At 40.3% G+C, this 17,399-nt stretch overlaps 1 pseudogene; it reads right to left on the bottom strand.

The window, feature by feature from the left end:
* Positions 1–9,072: 9,072 nt before the first annotated feature.
* LOC114219270 (heterogeneous nuclear ribonucleoprotein A1-like 3) lies at positions 9,073–9,929 on the bottom strand (annotated as a pseudogene).
* Positions 9,930–17,399: the final 7,470 nt, after the last annotated feature.

Below are 17,399 nucleotides of genomic sequence, written 5' to 3'. Positions count from 1 at the left end.
CAAGGTAATTCTGGTTCCATACAAGCATATTCTTTCTTCTCTGACTTGGAATCCCCCAGGCCGTGGACCCTGAAAGGCCAGTTAGCCTTTTCAATATTAGCCTACAAGAGTTATGTGATTATAAATTCAACTCTGTGTGTGTGTGTTGGGGAGATAAGGATATTGTGGGGGATGAAAGTGGAGTATAACTTTCAACTGAGAAATATACACTTGAGAAATAAGATCTGGATTAATACATGGAAACAACACATTGAGGATTTATTCTTATTAGTTTTCTTTTGGTTATTAATTCTTCCTAATTGCCCAGTTTCATGTTGGAGTTCTAGTGGAATTAACCTTTAACAACTTAAATTGATATAACCGATTCCACTGTCTTTCACCTGCTTGCACTCATTGATCTGAGCCTGAAGTGGTACCACCCAGAACAAGTACGGTATGCTGCTCTAGGCTTGAAGCCAGATAAACTGTGTCCAGTCTCCTACAGCTCAAACTTCATTGCCTCATGAAAGTCTTCCCTGACCTCCCTAAATCAGTTCCCCTCAGTGTTAGAGAAAGCCGTACCATATACCTCTCATTCACAGCAATGGTCACAGTTGTAGCTCTGTTTCAGTGAGTATTTGGTTATGTTCAGAAACACAGAAGGGAGAACAAAATTCCTGGCATCTAGTTGAAAGCTGTCTTCTCAGAAGATGAACTAGATATCTACCTTGACATCTTCTCAAGCACCTATTTATGTTACTAAACAGTGTATGGAAAAATTTGGAATGTGAAGTCAGACATATCTGATGTTTACCAATATATAACCTTGAGCATGTTACTTAACCTTTCTAATATAGCGAAGTTACCAAACAATTCACTGGAACTCATAACATCCAAAACGCTCTCACACATTTTTTTTTTGTTTTTTTGTTTTTTTGTTTTTAAGAGAGGGAGAGAGAGAAAATCTTAAACAGGCTCCACACCCAGCATAGAGCCCAATGTGGGGCTCGATGCCACAAAACTGAGATCACGACCTAAGCTAAAATCAAGAGTCTAACGCTTAACCAATGAGCCACCCAGGCGCCCCTCTCTCACACATTTTAAAACACATAATGTGACTTGGTATTTTGATGTTTTCCCCACAGAAGAAACCAAGCTATTTAGGGCACCAAGAAAAGACTGTGATATATAATTCAAAGTTTACTTTTTGATTCATTGAGTTTAAAATAAAAACTGCTTAAATATTTTTAATTGTGTCAACTTATTCTCTATAACTAAAACAATCTCTATGACAAATGCTTTAAAAACAAAAGACTGGTTAAACTTAATAATAATCTGGATTTTTCTGTGACTCTACTGTTTACTAATGGTAAGTTAAATGAAATTTCAACCCAAGCACATTCATGTGTATAAAGTATCATAGTCAGTGTTAAGGCTGTAAAGATTAAAAAACAAAGAAGACAATTTGCCTCCAATGGATTCACAGACTTATGTATGAGGGAGGGAGAGAAGGAGAGACAGATTTCCTAAAAAGTACAAATAAGCAGAAGAGAATGAGACCCTGAGATCCCAGCTATGGTATCTGAGGAACATACCATCTCCCTACACACCCCCCACTTTCCCATCCTTGACAAATATCCTAAAGATAAATGGAGATGGCTTCTGGCCCATCCATAAGTCTGATCAGAAAGGATTTATAAATGAGAAACAAGAGATCCTAAAAGAGACTTGCAGCTTCATAGAAACTGCCCCTTTGGTAAACTTAAAGTATATATAGGAAATTCTGAACTTGTAGCTCTGGGGTTAAAAATTCGGGGATGCATTCTCCAAATACATTTAGAGATGTGAAAACCTTTGGAGACATTTCTTATCTAACTATCACTCAAAGGCCATAGGCTTTTTTTTTTTTTCACACAGAGTATGGGTAATTTTGTCCTATGGTATGTAGATGCAAACAATAAGAGATATAAAATCATACAGCAAATTGCTAGTTAACAAATTCATCTACAAATCCGTCTAGACAAGTTCTAATTTCTATGTGTATAGTTTCCTTATTTGCAAAATTGGAGGGAGGATAATTGACACCAATCTCATGGTCATAAGGAGAATTAAATATATATATATATATATATATAATGTCTAAAACTATTAGAATAGTTGCTGACCTACACAAAGTACTCAATTAATACTAGCTCTAATAATGGTAAGTGCATCCCAATTTTCCCAGTCTTCAAAAAAAGATAAAATGTTAAATATAATAAAATTGACATTCTAAACTCTTCTGGTTAAGAATTTTTCTTGCCCTGGGAATTAAGCATTTTACAAGATGGTAAAGGCTGTTTTATGACATGAAATGTAAGTATTCTTTTGTCTTAAGGTGATTTTCAGTTTCATTAGTTTATTTATTATGAAACCCCTAAAATATATTAAGTTCCAAATCTCAAGTGAATAATTTAGCAATTCATTTGTAAATACATGAAGACCCCAGTCAACCTATATTTACTAAATCCCCATATTCCTTGATATTGTCACCATGACATGCTGAAGGAAAAGGATTCCGCAAATATAAGCTACTTCGTAGCCCACCACCATGTTCATAATGAAAGCAAATTTTAACAACTGGGAGCAAGGATCAGAGAACAATAAAGGTGAGTTTTGCCAGTCAGTGGGAAAACTGACAAAATTTCAAATCTCCTGACAGTTCATCCTTCAACGATCTCTCAGAGTTTAGAACACAACTCTCGTATAAAACTATATAAAGATTTCCCTTCACATTTCAAAATTGGCCCTTAAGCTCCCCCAGGAGCCACTGTAAGAAGGTAGTAACAGTCATGGCTCATCTCACTCCATCCTTTTGGGTTTCATAATTCTCTCTTCTTTCCCTGGCTCTGGAATGGATCTAGTTTTGCCACCAACATCTCCTTAGTGGGTTGGGGGAGAGAAGAGTGAAGGATACATTAACTGAATATTTATTATGCACAAGGCATTTTATATCGAGATTCGGAAACATTCCTATCCTTCTTGTTTAAGTTAATATAAGAATAAAGTTTCTCAAAAGGAACTTTCAGTAAGAAACTAGAAGAAAACAATTCTCATCCACTCCCCTATTCCCACCCTCCACCCACTGCCGGACCCCCCAAAATAAGTTTATAGAACATAGGGCTTTGCTCTAAGAACATAACTTTGTCTGGTTGAGCTTATGAGGCATCAGCTCTTTTTCCCTTTATCAACTACCCTCCAAACCCTTTTCAGAACCTCAACATTTTCTCTTGTCACTTTGTTTCCTTTCTCCCTTCAGCATATCTACCCGCTCTACTTCTTCAGGGGCAAAAACCATAGCACAGCCCGGTAAGATAAGAAGCTCTACAGTATCCCATGGGTCACACCTGTTTAAACCCAACAAAAAAAAGTATGTATTTTATTTTTTAAAAAACACTCTAATGGGCCAATGTCAGCTGGTATTTTCCCCTTTCCTATAAAAGGCAGGGAGTCGTTCTCCTGCTGCATTTCCTGGCCTGACTAAAGATGCACTGGTGTTCAGGATATACCATGGGAAATAAGGAAGATATACCAAGGAGGTCAGAAGATCAACAGCCCCTTGAAAGAGTAGCAATCAAGGTGTTTACATTGACTAATTCTTTTCTCCCTTCAATTTAATCAGTAACAAGTATAATTAAATTTATCTGATCTAAGAAGCACAAAGCACTATCGAATTAAAATATTTTGAAATCACAGATGCTGTTTGAAGACAGAACTAAAAGCTGTGGAAAGGACTGGTGTGGAGGGAGACAATCTTCCAGAGAATCTTGTTTTTCTTTTCTGACTCAGGGAAGGGAATGAGAATGAAAGTGGAGATGAAAAAAAAAGAGAAAACAGTGCGCATGTAAAACATTTTCCTAGGAAATAAAGGCACTGGCAAGGAGAATGGAAATATAAGACACATCCCTACCTGAAGATAAGCTAATATGATAACAACATATATACAAGTGAACTCCAGTGCTGAAATTCATACACCACAGATTATGTGTATTATCTGTAAGAAACACTTCTAGTTACTTTAAGCTGTGTTCACTTCTATTTTTAAAACAAATAAATGAATTCCATCCTTCTTTGAGAATTAATTGACGGGCACAAACTTTTACTGGATGGATTAGAACTAGAACTCCAGTTTTTCCCCTAAGCCAACTAGAGTAGAACATCAATGGGGAATTAATTTTAAGCCACTTTTGAAAACCAAATGGTCAGAGGCAAGGTTAAGCTTACCGCTGGATCTGAACTACTAGCACTGTTTGTCAGTTGTAACCTTGTACTGTGTTAGGGTGCAGGTGATGAAGGGAGGTGTGATGCTGAGAGGCTTTGCATCTGAAATGCCCTTTTCTTTGGAGATGTCTAAGGACTGGTTCCCTTAATGGGAGAAGGAAAAAAGAGATGTTGCCATTTGGTCAAGAGGAAGGAAAGGAAGAAGAATGCATTTGTTTTTTGCTAACACAGAGGAATCATACAGACTTGACTCTGTACTTTCAACTCTGAACTTTCCAAGAAAAGTAAAAATGTAAGGAATACGCACCTCACAGGGTTTGTCGTGAAGGTGAAATCAGATGATGTGTAAAGAGCCTGTTCTTGGCACACACCAGGCCCTCAAAAACCGTGTCTTTTCTTCCCAAAGAGGGTAGGAGGAAAGAACAGTCACCACAGGGGTACTACTCTGACTCCCCAGGTCCAGATCTCCACAGGTAGTTACTTCCTGAGAGAGTGACCCGGCCTCCGCCCCGCGCTGGCCCAGCTCCCCCAAATCCTCGATGGTGGTCCCTGATTCCAGCGGGAAGGAGCCACCCCACTCACCTGTGCAGCTGCGGGCGGTAAGCTGGGACAGCCTGCGGACCCGCGCTGCCCGCTTCTTATAGGAAGCGGGAGTCGTAGCGGGCCAATGGCCGCCCGAGACAGCCGAGCAGCAGCCAATGAGAAGAGAGTTCGCCTGCCCGGCGCGGGGGGAGCATCGGCGGGAGCTGACCTCCGCTTGGTGCTGACGGTCCCCGCCAGCCTGCACCTTAGCCTTTAGATATATCCGACTCCTGTTTTAATTAAGCTAATGCCAGGCCATCCTTAACTACATAAGTCTAATATTAAACAACCCGGAGTTGGAAATTCCCTCCAAACCAAGATGACATCTACTGACATAATGACCTTCTATAGGCTTGTCTGCTTCTCTAGGTCGCCAACAAAGCAGGAATTCCCCCCACCTCCCACAGGTCTCTGTGCTTCTGGGTTATTCGATAGCCCAGCCCTACTTCACCATTCTTTTGGTGTCTTCCCTTGTTCCTTGAGAAAGAGCGATTGTTTAACTTTTTAGAAGGGAAGTGCTCAATACGCTTCCAATTAAAGAAATATTAAAGCTGCAAGCAGATGAGTACGGTATATTACCAGAAAAAAATATTTGAACAACATGGCACAGGAGTCAAAAATTTGGACTAAGTTATTTATTGGTTGAGTGCTCAGTCCATTAGATCCTGTCCCAAAGGACTATAGGTGTAACACATTATATTGTAGGATATTTTTTCTTCAATTTTTTAAAAGCCACGTTTATTGATGTATAATTTACATACAGTAAAATTCACCTTTTGGAGATGCACAGTTCTGCGTGTTTTGACAAACATATACAGTTGTGTAACCACCAATTGAAATATAGAACATTCCCATCACGTCAAAAAAAAGTTCCCTTGTCGGGAACCCTCCTACACTGTTGGTGGGAATGCAAGCTGATGCAGCCTCTCTGGAAAACAGTATGGAGGTTCCTCAAAAAGTTGAAAATAGAGCTACCCTACGACCCAGCAATTGCACTACTGGGTATTTACCCCAAAGACACAAACGTAGTGATCCAGAGGGGTACGTGCACCCCAATGTTTATAGCAGCAATGTCCATAATAGCCAAACTATGGAAAGAGCCAAGATGTCCATCAACAAATGAATGGATAAAGAAGATGTGGTATATATATACAATAGAATATTATGCAGCCATCAAAAAAAAAAGAAATCTTGCCATTTGCAACGACGTGGATGGAACTAGAGGGTATTATGCTAAGCAAAATAAGTCAATCAGAGAAAGACATGTATCTTATGATCACACTGATATGAGGAATTCTTAATCTCAGGAAACAAACCGAGGGTTGCTGGAGTGGAGGGGGTTGGGAGGGATACGGTGGCTGGGTGATGGACATTGGGGAGGCTTTGTGCTATGGTGAGCGCTGTGAATTGTGTAAGACTGATGAATCACAGATCTGTATCTCTAAAACAAATAATACATTATATGTTTAAAAAAAAGGAAGAAGATAGTAGGAAGGGAAAAATGAAGGAGGGGAGATGGGAGGGGGAGACGAACCATGAGAGACTATGGACTCTGAGAAACAAACAGGGTTTTAGAGGGGAGTGAGGTGGGGGGATGGGTTAGCCCGGTGATGGGTACTAAGGAGGGCATGTATTGAATGGAGCCCTGGGTGTTATATGCAAACAATGAATCATGGAACACTACATCAAAAACTAATGATGTAATGTGTGGTGACTAACATAACATAATAAAATAAAATTAAATTAAAAAGTTCCCTTGTCTCAATCCTTCATCTATCTTCAGAGCAAGCAATGTAGCATCTTTGACTCTATCTCTGACTTGCCTGCCCCCTTCTAGCATTTGTAAGGACCTTTGTGATTACTTCGTGCCTACCCAGATAATCCAGGATAATCCTCCCATCTCGAAATACTTAATTTAATCACATCTGCAAAGTCCCTTTTGCCATGAAAAATAACATATTCATAGGTTACAAAGATTAAGACATGGACACCTCTGTACCAAAATTAGAAGCTTTGAGTGGTACCCAGATGGGAAATGGTCTCTCTCCTTATGTTTGTACTATCTTCTAGATCTGTGAAAATCTTTTTTTTTTTCTGAGATAGATTTCTTTCTTTATTTATTTGAGAGAGCAAGCAAGAGAGAGAGGGCATGCATGAGCAGGGGGGAGGAGCAGAGGGAGAGGGAGAAGCAGATTCCCTGCTGAGCAGGGAGCCCAACGTGGGACTCGATCCCAGGCACCCTGAGATCTGTGAAAATCTTTGGCAAGGAGTTTTCTGATCCTGAGATGTGTCTTTTGAGATATTAAAAGTACTGATTCCATGGATAGTAATAAAGAACACCTCATTGCACTCCCTGGATCTTCAGCAGGACATATTTGAGAAGGGACGCATCCCAACTTCCTGTTTCTCCTTTGCTAAGCTGCCTTGGTGGTATCTTTGGTTTGGCCCTCCTTGATCTTTGCCAGGTCCTCTTCTTCTTCCCTCCAGACACCCAGAGTTCTTCTGAGCAAGGATCTAGGCCCTCTTCTCTCAGTCCATACCCTTTTCCTTGCCAATGTCATCCTCTTTCCTGTTTTTAAGTGTCCTTGGTATGCTAACAATTCCGAAATATATATTCCAAGACCAAACCTTCCTTCTGAACTCCAGACCTTTAAATCCAACAGCTTATTTGATATCTCTACTTCCATAACACACTGGCATCGTAGCATATCCAAAAGAGGACCTGGGAAAGTAACAACTGTTGGTGAGGACGTGGAGAGATTTGAACTGTTGCTTAAATCCAACAGCTTATTTGATATCTCTACTTCCATAACACACTGGCATCGTAGCATACCCAAAAGAGGACCTGGGAAAGTAACAAGTGTTGGTGAGGATGTGGAGAGATTTGAACTCTTGCACACTGCTGGTGGGAGTATAAAATGATTTGGCCGTTGTGGAAAACAGTTTGTTGGTTCCTCAAAAAGTTAAACAGAGAATTAACATAAGACCCGGTAATTCCACACCTAGGTATACACCCAAAATAACCTAAAACAGATTCTAAACAAATCATTATACACCAATGTTCACAGCAACACTAATCACAATAGCTGAAAGGTAGACACAAAAGTCCATCCATCCATTCAATGGATAAATGGATAAACAAACTGTGGTATATACATACAATGAAATACTATTCAGCCATAAAAAAACAGTGAAGTACTAATACATGCTACAACCTGAACGAGCCTGGAAAACGTTATGCTACCTGAAAGAAGCCAGACACAAAAGATCAAACATATCGTATGATTCAATTCATAGGAAATATCCAGAATAGGTAAATCCATAGAAACAGAAGGCAGTGTGGTGGCTGCCAAGGGCAGAGAGGGGGAGAAAAGGAGCAACTGTTTAGTGGGTACAGGCTTTTATTTTGAGATGATGGAAATGTTTTTGTAGATAGAGGTAGTGGTTACACAACAATGTTGATGTACTAAATGCATCGTTCAGTTTAAAATGGTTAATTTTATGTTATGTGAATTTCACCTCAATAAAAAAAGGTAAATGATCTCCCTGCCTGCCTCAAGTTTCCTTCCTTCCTGCATATGCTTCTTTTTCATCTCCTTCATCCCACAAATGACCAAATTTGGTCTCTTCTACCTCTAATATATACTTGAACTCATCCACTCCTCTCCATGTCCTCTGCCACTGTGCCAGTCCAATCCACCACCATCTTGTCTCTGAAATACTGCGGTTATCTCCTCTCTGGTTTTCCTTTTTCTTCCTCCATTCTCATTTTTAAAATATGCCAAAAACTACTGTTGAGTCTACACAATCATTTTTGCCACACTTTCCAAATGCAAAAAAAAAAAAAAAAATCATGTCTCTACACTGACCATAGCGATAAAATGGCTCCCCATTATTCATAGGATGAAGTTCACTTATTATTTTTTTAAAATATACATTTAAATGATCAGGCTATTACATTTAGCAATCAACAGCATGGGTGCAAAAAAAAAAAAATCTACATTAAAACCCTTTGTTGGAATGCTTTACACTTTGCACAGAACAGAAACTAAAATAACCTTCTATACAATTAGTCACAAATAGAGTCCTCGGGTGTTTTGCCCAGACACATGTCTAAAACATGTCTTCTCCATAGCAGCTCGGCCCTGCCCCCACTGTGCTTGGCCGAGTTCACAAATCTGTTGTAACCTGTAGCTTCCCTGTCACTTCTCTGACTCTCCTCTCCTGCTAAGCTTTGTTTCCTGGCAGTAATTAAAACCTCCTGTCACTTCCGTAGATAATGCTGCTGCTGGAACTGCCATAGCCACCTTGGTTTCGTGGTTTGGCAAAGTATTAGCCTCCACCACCATGGGGCCCAGAGCTTCCGGCTCTAAAATTTCCTCCTTTCATGGGTCCAAACTTTGAAGATTGATTGTTGTAGTTGCCAAAATCATTACAGTTTCCGCCACCTCCAAAGCTGCTTCCATCATTACCAAATCCATTAAAGCTATCTCCACTGGGCTATATCCACCACCACCTCGACTGCCACCAAGGCCACCTCACCCACTAGAGTTTCCCCTACAACCAAAGTTGTCATTGCCCCCAAAACCACCTCCACGACTGCCACCAAAGTTTCCAGAACCACTTCAACCTGTCTGGCTGGATGAAGCACTCACCATCTCATGCTTATCTAGGACTTTCCTTACCTCACAGTTGTGGCCGTTCACAGTATGGGGTTTTTGAATGACAATCTTGTCTCCAGAGTCATGGTCATCAAATGTTACAAAAGCAAAGGCTCTCTTTCTGCCACTGCCTCCGTCAGTCATGATCTCGATCACTTCAATTTTCCCATACCGTTCAAAATCACCTCTTAGGTGATGGCCTTCAGCATCTTCTTTAATGCCACCCACAAAAATCTTTTTCACAGTTAAGTGGCACCAGGTCTTTGAGAATCTTGAGACAGCCCTCTTTGGTTCCACAACTCTTCCATCCACCTTGTGTGGCCTTGTATTCGTGGCTGCATCCACCTCCTCCACAGTGGCATGGGTGACAAACCCAAAGCCTCTGGAGCGTTTGATGTTTGGCTCTCTCATATTCACACAGTCTGCAAGCATTCCCCATGGCTCAAAATGGCTCCTCAGAGGCACATTGGGTGTTTCAAAGCTCAAACCTCCGACGAAGAGCTTCTGCAGCTTTTCAGGCTCTTTGGGAGACTCTGGTTTAGACACGACAGCAGTGGGAGGGGAGACTTTAACAATGTTTACTCAGCGGTGTCCACGGGCCAAAAGCCATGGGATAAACCTTAAAGTCTTTTTCATCATCTGCAAAGGCCTCCGATCTGGCCCTTGTGTACCTCTCTAGCTTGTTACCCTATCACTCTCCCTTCTTTCACTGCATTCCATCCACCGCTGTGTTCTAATCCTCTTTGCAAAGCTCCTTCCCACTTCAGACCCTTCCCACATGCTTACCCTGAAGATCTCCATCCTCACACCCCAACCCCGTCTCTTCACCTGATGAACTTTTCCCATTCTTCATTTAGGTTTTCACTTGAGGGTCAATTCCTTTGCTCCCCGGTCTAAGTTAGGCTCCCAATTTGCCCCTTTCTCACACCCTGCCCGTTTGCTTTAGAGCACTTACAGCACTAGTTATTACCCAGTTAGTTGTGTGACTTCATTAACTTACATCTCCCACAAGACAAAAATTCTTTTTTGTTTTTGTTATTGTTTTTTTGTTAAATCTCCATTGGCTATCCCAGTGCCTGGCATATAGTAGTCTCTGGATATATTTTTTCAATTCATGACAACAGAATGATAGAACCTATGTTCAAATATGTGTGCATATATGCAGTTTGGCATTTCTGTAGAACTCATTCCCATTTGTGCAATACTGCCAGACTGCCTTCCAGAAAGATGATACCAACTTCCATCCCTACTCCCAAGAATATAAAACAACATCCTCATCCCAAACAACAGTGGATGCTATTCATTTTAATTTTGATAGTAGCAAAGACAAATATCTAATTTTAATTAGCATTTTCTAATTATTAGCAGAGCTGAGCATCTTTTCAGACATTTGTTCACTTGCGAATTTCCTGTCACTGCTCATTCTTTAATGGGCTATTTTTTCTTATTGATAAGTAGGAGCTCTCTAGATATTATGGATGGTAACTATTATACACATCACCATCACCTAAGCCTTTCATGTTTTTAACTTCATTTCAGATGTTTTATACCTTACAACAGTTTTGTTGTTATAAAGTCAAATCAATCTTTTATGCTAAAGCTTCAAGGAGCCCCCGGTCACCGTCTTCTCCCTCCTCCCAGTTCTAAGGTAGACAGAGGGAGATTAGTTGTGGGTGTGAGGTACAAGAAGTTAAGAGTGGAAACAGGGAGACTGGCTGAAAGGCTACTGAAGGGGTCCAGTGAGATATGATGCTGGATATGGGTAGAGTGCAGATGAAGAAAATGAAGAACCTATAACCTGAGGATGTGCTTCAGAGGTGGAGTCGATAGGATCAGCTGATGTCAGGGGTGGGAGACTGGTAAGGGAAACTGAGTTTCAAGGATAATTTATAGGCTCTTTACTTGGCAATTGGGTAGATTATGGTTGTACTTACTGAGATGCAGATGGCGGAGGGGGAGCAGGTTTGGCAAGGTGGAGAAAATTAAGCCTTGTTTTGGGCTTGTTAGGTTTGATATGCCCCCCTTACTATCCAAATGAAAATGTCAGGTAGGCATTAAGCAATGGGAGTCCAAAATTCAGAAAAGAGATCACAGGCAGAAATATAAATTTAGAAGTCACTGGTATAATGATCATACATATAGTACATAAAATCACAGGGCTAGGGGCACCTGGGTGGCTCAGTCATTGGGCGTCTGCCTTCGGCTCAGGTCGTGATCCCGGGGTCCTGGAATCGAGCCCCACATCGGGCTCCCTGCTCGGGAGAAGCCTGCGTCTCCCTCTCCCACTCCCCCCGCTTGTGTTCCCTCTCTCACTGTGTCTCTCTATCACATAAATAAATAAAATATTAAAAAAAAAATCACAGGGCTAGGTGAAATTTTCTAGGGAGAAAATGTATCAAGAGACAAGAAAGAGGCCCAGTGCTGGGCCCTGGGGCATGCCAATGTTCGGAGGCTAAGCAGAGGAGGACAAGGAGGCTGAAGGGATGGACACCAGGCAGGGAGAAAACTCAGGTGAATATGGTATCCAGAAGCCAAGAGGAGAAAGTGTTTTAAGAAGGAAAAACTGTCTGTTGCCTCTAATGCTCCTTCAAGTTGAGGACAGAAATATAACCGGGATTCAGCAACAGGGAAGTCATTGGGATCCCAGACAAGAGCAGTTGTCAGGGGTGTGGGACAGAGGGAATCCAGTTTATATAGGCAGAGGTGAGATCAGGCCAGAGTCAACTCTTTCAGAGGAGTTTTGTTGTAGAGGAGCAGAAAAAAAATGTGGTTGCAGCTGGAGGGGGATGTGGGGTAAAGGGGGGATTTTCGGTTGTTGTTAATATAGGAAATACTAGAGAAAGAATGGTCCGGTAGGGCAGAAGAAATAGGTGATTCAGAAAGTGGGAGAATAATTGTGGGAGCGAAGTCCATCCTACTGATCTCATTGGTTCTAATAGGTCAGTCAGGTGAGTCTCTTGACTTCACGGGTACACAATCATGTCCTCTGAAAAGGCACCTGAAAACAAAAATAGTAGCACTTTTCAAACAAGTGATCATCATAAAAGTCAGCATGGTGGTTTGTTTTGGGGGAGGCAGGAGTTAGGACGGAGAGGGGGCATATAGACGGGATTCTGGTTGACTGGCAAAGTTCTAGTTCTTGAGCTAGGGGATGGATACAGGAGTACTTGCTTTGTAATAATTAAGACGCACACTAATTATTTCATGCAGTTTTCTGTTTCTGTTTTGACAAGAAAAAGATTAATGAAAAATAAACTCTGTAAAAATAATAGCATTTTTTATCCTTTCTTTTTAATATTTATACTTATGTCTATTTTTCATCCTACTGTGTTAGGTAGGGCTGTCAGGACAATGTTTAATAATACTATCCTCTTTTGTTCCAGGCCTTAATGGCAATGTTTCTATTGTTTTAATTAAGAATCACATTTGCTATAGGTGTCACGTTTTCTTTTATTTCAGACTATAAAGGGGGTCTTTCTCAAACAGATGTTAAATTTTATCAAATGAATTATTGGCACTTACTGAAATAATCACATAGCTCTTCTTTTTTATTTTTTTAATTTTATTTTATTATGTTATGTCACCACACATTACATCATTAGTTTTTGATGTAGTGTTCCATGGTTCATTGTTTGTGCATAACACCCAGTGCTCCACGCAGAATGTGCCCTCTTTAATACCCATCACCGGGCTAACCCATCCCCCCACCCCCTCCCCTCTAGAACCCTCAGTTTGTTTCTCAGAGTCCATCGTCTCTCATGGTTCGTCTCCCCCTCCAATTTCCCCCCCTTCATTTTTCCCTTCCAACTTTTTTTTTTTTAACATATAATGTATTATTTGTTTCAGGGGTACAGGTCTGATTCATCAGTCTTACACAATTCACAGCGCTCACCAGAGCACATACCCTCCCCAATGTCCATCACCCAGCCACCCCATCCCTCCCATCCCCCACCACTCCAGCAACCCTCAGTTTACTTTCTGAGATTAAGAATTCCTCATATTAGTGAGATCATATGGTACTTGTCTTTCTCTGATTGACTTATTTAGCTCAGCATAATACCCTTTAGTTCCATCCATGTCACTGCAAATGGCAAGATTTCGTGGTTTGTTTTTTTTTTTTTTTTTGGATGGCTGCATAATATTCAATTGTATATATATATGCCACATCTTTATCCATTCATCTGTTGATGGACATCTTGGCTCTTTCCACAGTTTGGCTATTGTGGACATTGCTGCTATAAACATTGGGGTGCACATACCCCTTCGGATCACTACATTTGTATCTTTGGGGTAAATACCCAGTAGTGCAATTGCTGGGTTATAGCTCTTCTTTTTTAAATCTATTAAAAGATTTCTTAACATTAAACATTTGTAAGATAAGTGTTTATCACTTATAAACTCACTTTGGTCATGATGGGTTTTTTTAAAATGCATATTTTTATATATATTTTTAATATGGTGCTAAATTTTATTTGCTGGCATTTTGTCTAGAATTTTTGCATCCATATTAATAGAAAAACTGGCCTGTACTTTTCTTTTCGTATGACTGTGCTTATCAGGTTTTGTTAAGAGGGTTTTGTTATCTCCGTAGAATTAATTCAGAAATTTCCCACCATTTTCTGTTGCCTTGAGATAGAAACAAGGGTAGTTCTTTTACTACCTTTCCAATGTGAATATTTTTTTAAAGAATTTATTTATTTATTTGTCAGAGAGAGAGCACAAGCAGGGGGAGAGACAGGCAGAGGGAGAAGCAGGCTCCTTGCCGAGCAAGGAGCCCAATGTGGGACTCGATCCCAGGACCCTGGGATCATGCCCTGAGCCGAAGGCAGACACTCAACCAACTGAGCCACCCAGGCACTCTCCAATGTGAATACTATTAGCCTTTTAAGGTTTTCTGCTTCCTTCTGAGGTAATTTTAGTATTGGATATTTTCCTAGACAATTATCCATTATTTAAAGGTTTCCATGCGGTTATGTTCTTTTAGTTTCTCCCTTAATTTTTTTTTCTTTATTACACTAGAGCACTAGAGTCAGAGAATGTGCCCTGTCTGATTTCTACTTAGGGAAATTCATGAGGATGTCCTTTGTGGCTCATTACATTATCTAAAGTTACGGATATTCCATTACATTTGAAAAGAATGTGAATTCTTCATTTGGGGGTATGTAATAATCAGGGTAGAATAATCAATCCTGTGGTAGCAAGTTATTCCTTTCTTATGTTGAGACAATAAAGGTTTATTTCTCTCTCACTCTAAGTCCAACACCCACTGGGAAACTCTGCAGGGCAGCTCCCCTCCATGTGCTTCTCTGGGTGGGCTGTTAGTCAGGGATTCAGGTAACTTCCATCTTGTACCTCCACCATCTCAATCAATGGCTATCACCAGAGAGGAAAGAATTGTGAGGTAGCATGCCAGCTCTTAAATGCTTTGGCTCAGAAATGACACTTGTCATTTCTGCTATCCTTTCATTGGCTACAACTAATCACAATGCCCCTCCTTACTGCAAGACAGCTGCCAAATCTAGTCTTCCTAGAAGCCCAGGAAAAAGATGGGAACCAAATAGGAAGAGCCCAGATATTTTTTACTATAAGGTACAAAGGTGTATACATGTGTGCAAGAGTTAAGAGTCCAAACACAGTTCTGCCATTTACTTAGCTGGGTGACCTCAGAGAAGTTACTTAACTCTTTCATGCCTTTGTTTCTCTATCTGTAAAATGAAGATGTAATAGCATGCCTGTCTCAAAGGATTGGAATCCTCCTACAAGCCTTTGAGACAGGCCTGCTATTATATCAGTTGTATCACTTAGATAGCCCAAGTGCCCCTTTAAATATTTTTGCTTTGAATTCTACTTGGTTTTTCTATTCTTGCCCTCTATTTTATCACTTACCTAGTTTTTCTTTAGCCATCTCTTTATTGTGTGTTGTCATGTTTGTCTCCTTTAAACAACATAAAACTTGATTTTGTCTCAACAGCAAAATCTTTACCTTTTAATAATGGGATTTAACACATTCGTATCATGGGTATATTTAATCTTAAAATGCATAATTTATTTTCCTTTCAGCACCAGACTTTTGCTGGATTGACCAAATTTTCTTTGTGCCCCCCTCTTTGTAATCCAGGGGTTTAGAAATTCCACATGTTTTTCCTTTTCCAATAGTGATTATCCTTGAATGCTTAATAAACACACTTCAATGTATATAATCCTGTCAACACCAAGATTAATCAGTATCTATAACCTCTCTCCTTAACAAGACAAGGAATTTAGAACGCTCTTCTCTTTTCCCCTGCCCACTCTATCTCAAACTTCCTAACGCCTCACTCATTCATTCAACAAATCTTTACTGAGCTTCAAATATGTGCTGAAATCACCTAGAATGTTATTTGCAAATTGTTAGTACATTACCGTTTAACAATTACATCAAATGCCACATTATCGGTGATTATTTGATCTCAACTATTTTCCTTGTTTATTGGTTCATTGCTTGTAGAGGACATTACTGTTTCTGACATTCTGCATCTATTATTCCTCTTCCTCTGTTAACAGAACCTGTTTCCTCTGGGGACTCCCTCTTGACTCCCACTCTCAGTCCACTTGCTTTGGGTGAAGCTGATTCTATCCCTGCCCACCCACTATTAGGATAGTCACATGACTTTACACTGCCCTGTCAGAGGATTGCTAGCCTTTAGCCAGATTAATTGGGGGGGGGGGGTGCCAATCATGGTCACATGACCCAATTTGGACCAGTGAGAATCAGGCCCAAGAACTTGTTTACAATTAGAAGAGAGATTCTTTTATCTTTAATCTTGAAGGATGATAGCTAATGAAAGTCACCCAGTGGCGAAGACTTATTGAGAGTGATACCAACATGGAGAAGAGCACTACTGAAAGAGAAAGAGAAAGCAGGACCTAATGACATTGTTTGAATATCTGGAACCAGCCACACCTGAAGCTTGACCCCTTTTCACCAAACAGAAGGGATCTGACCCATAAGTTACTGTTTCTTCTATCCCATGAATTTTTTTTATTTTCTTAAAGCGAATCCTCATAAAACAATTTTCAGAAAGATTGCACACCTTCAGAATACTCATATGACCAAAAGTGTTCCAATTCTGGAAAACTGCTTTGTCCTTTCATGTGTCTCCTTGGGAAAATAACAAGTAAAACTAATACAGCATTTTGGGGCACCTGGGTGGCTCAGTCGTTAAGGGTATGCCTTCGGCTCAGGTCATGATCCCAGGGTCCTGACCCTGCTCGGCGGGAAGCCTGCTTCTCCCTCTCCCACTCCCCCTGCTTGTGTTCCTGCTCTTGTTATCTCTCTGTCAAATGAAACGAAACGAAATGAAATGAAATGAAATGAAATGAAATGAAATGAAATGAAATGAAATTAAAAACTAATACAGTATTTTGTATGATGGCAGTTCAATGATCATGTAATATAGAAAAAGAAGCATTTTTTGGTAAGAAAATAGGTTTTATATCAAATTTCAATTCAAATTCCAACTCTTGCACTTATTGTGTGATCAGACAAATTTCTTAACCTCTCTGAACCTTTCTTCATCCAGAAAACAGAGATGTTATTACCTCCCTCATGAGACTGTTGTATTCAGGTTATGTAAGTAGCTGGAATGGCAAATAAGAGATGTACTATGCTAGCCTCAAAATCCTTGGTCAACTGGATAAATTTCTCTCTGTAAACAGTAGGCTTTAAAGCAAAGAAAGGCTGTGGTCAGTCTGAGATTTGGGCAAATTAATTAGCAAATGAAGGATAAACGGTGGTGGAAAGGCAAGACGCTTGTCAAGTTGAGCCATCCTAATAATCCTGGAGAAAAGTAATGACACCTAAAGGAAGGATTGCAGGAAAGACGATGTCCAGGGTGGTGGTAGGTTGCACAGAATGTAACCCATAAGACAGGGAGT

This window comes from Eumetopias jubatus, unplaced genomic scaffold (genome assembly GCF_037043125.1).
Source record: "Eumetopias jubatus isolate StellerSeaLion01/CBP00866 unplaced genomic scaffold, mEumJub1_p1.0 scaffold_13, whole genome shotgun sequence".
NCBI lineage: Eukaryota > Metazoa > Chordata > Mammalia > Carnivora > Otariidae > Eumetopias > Eumetopias jubatus.
This window is presented reverse-complemented; position numbering and strand designations above follow the sequence as displayed.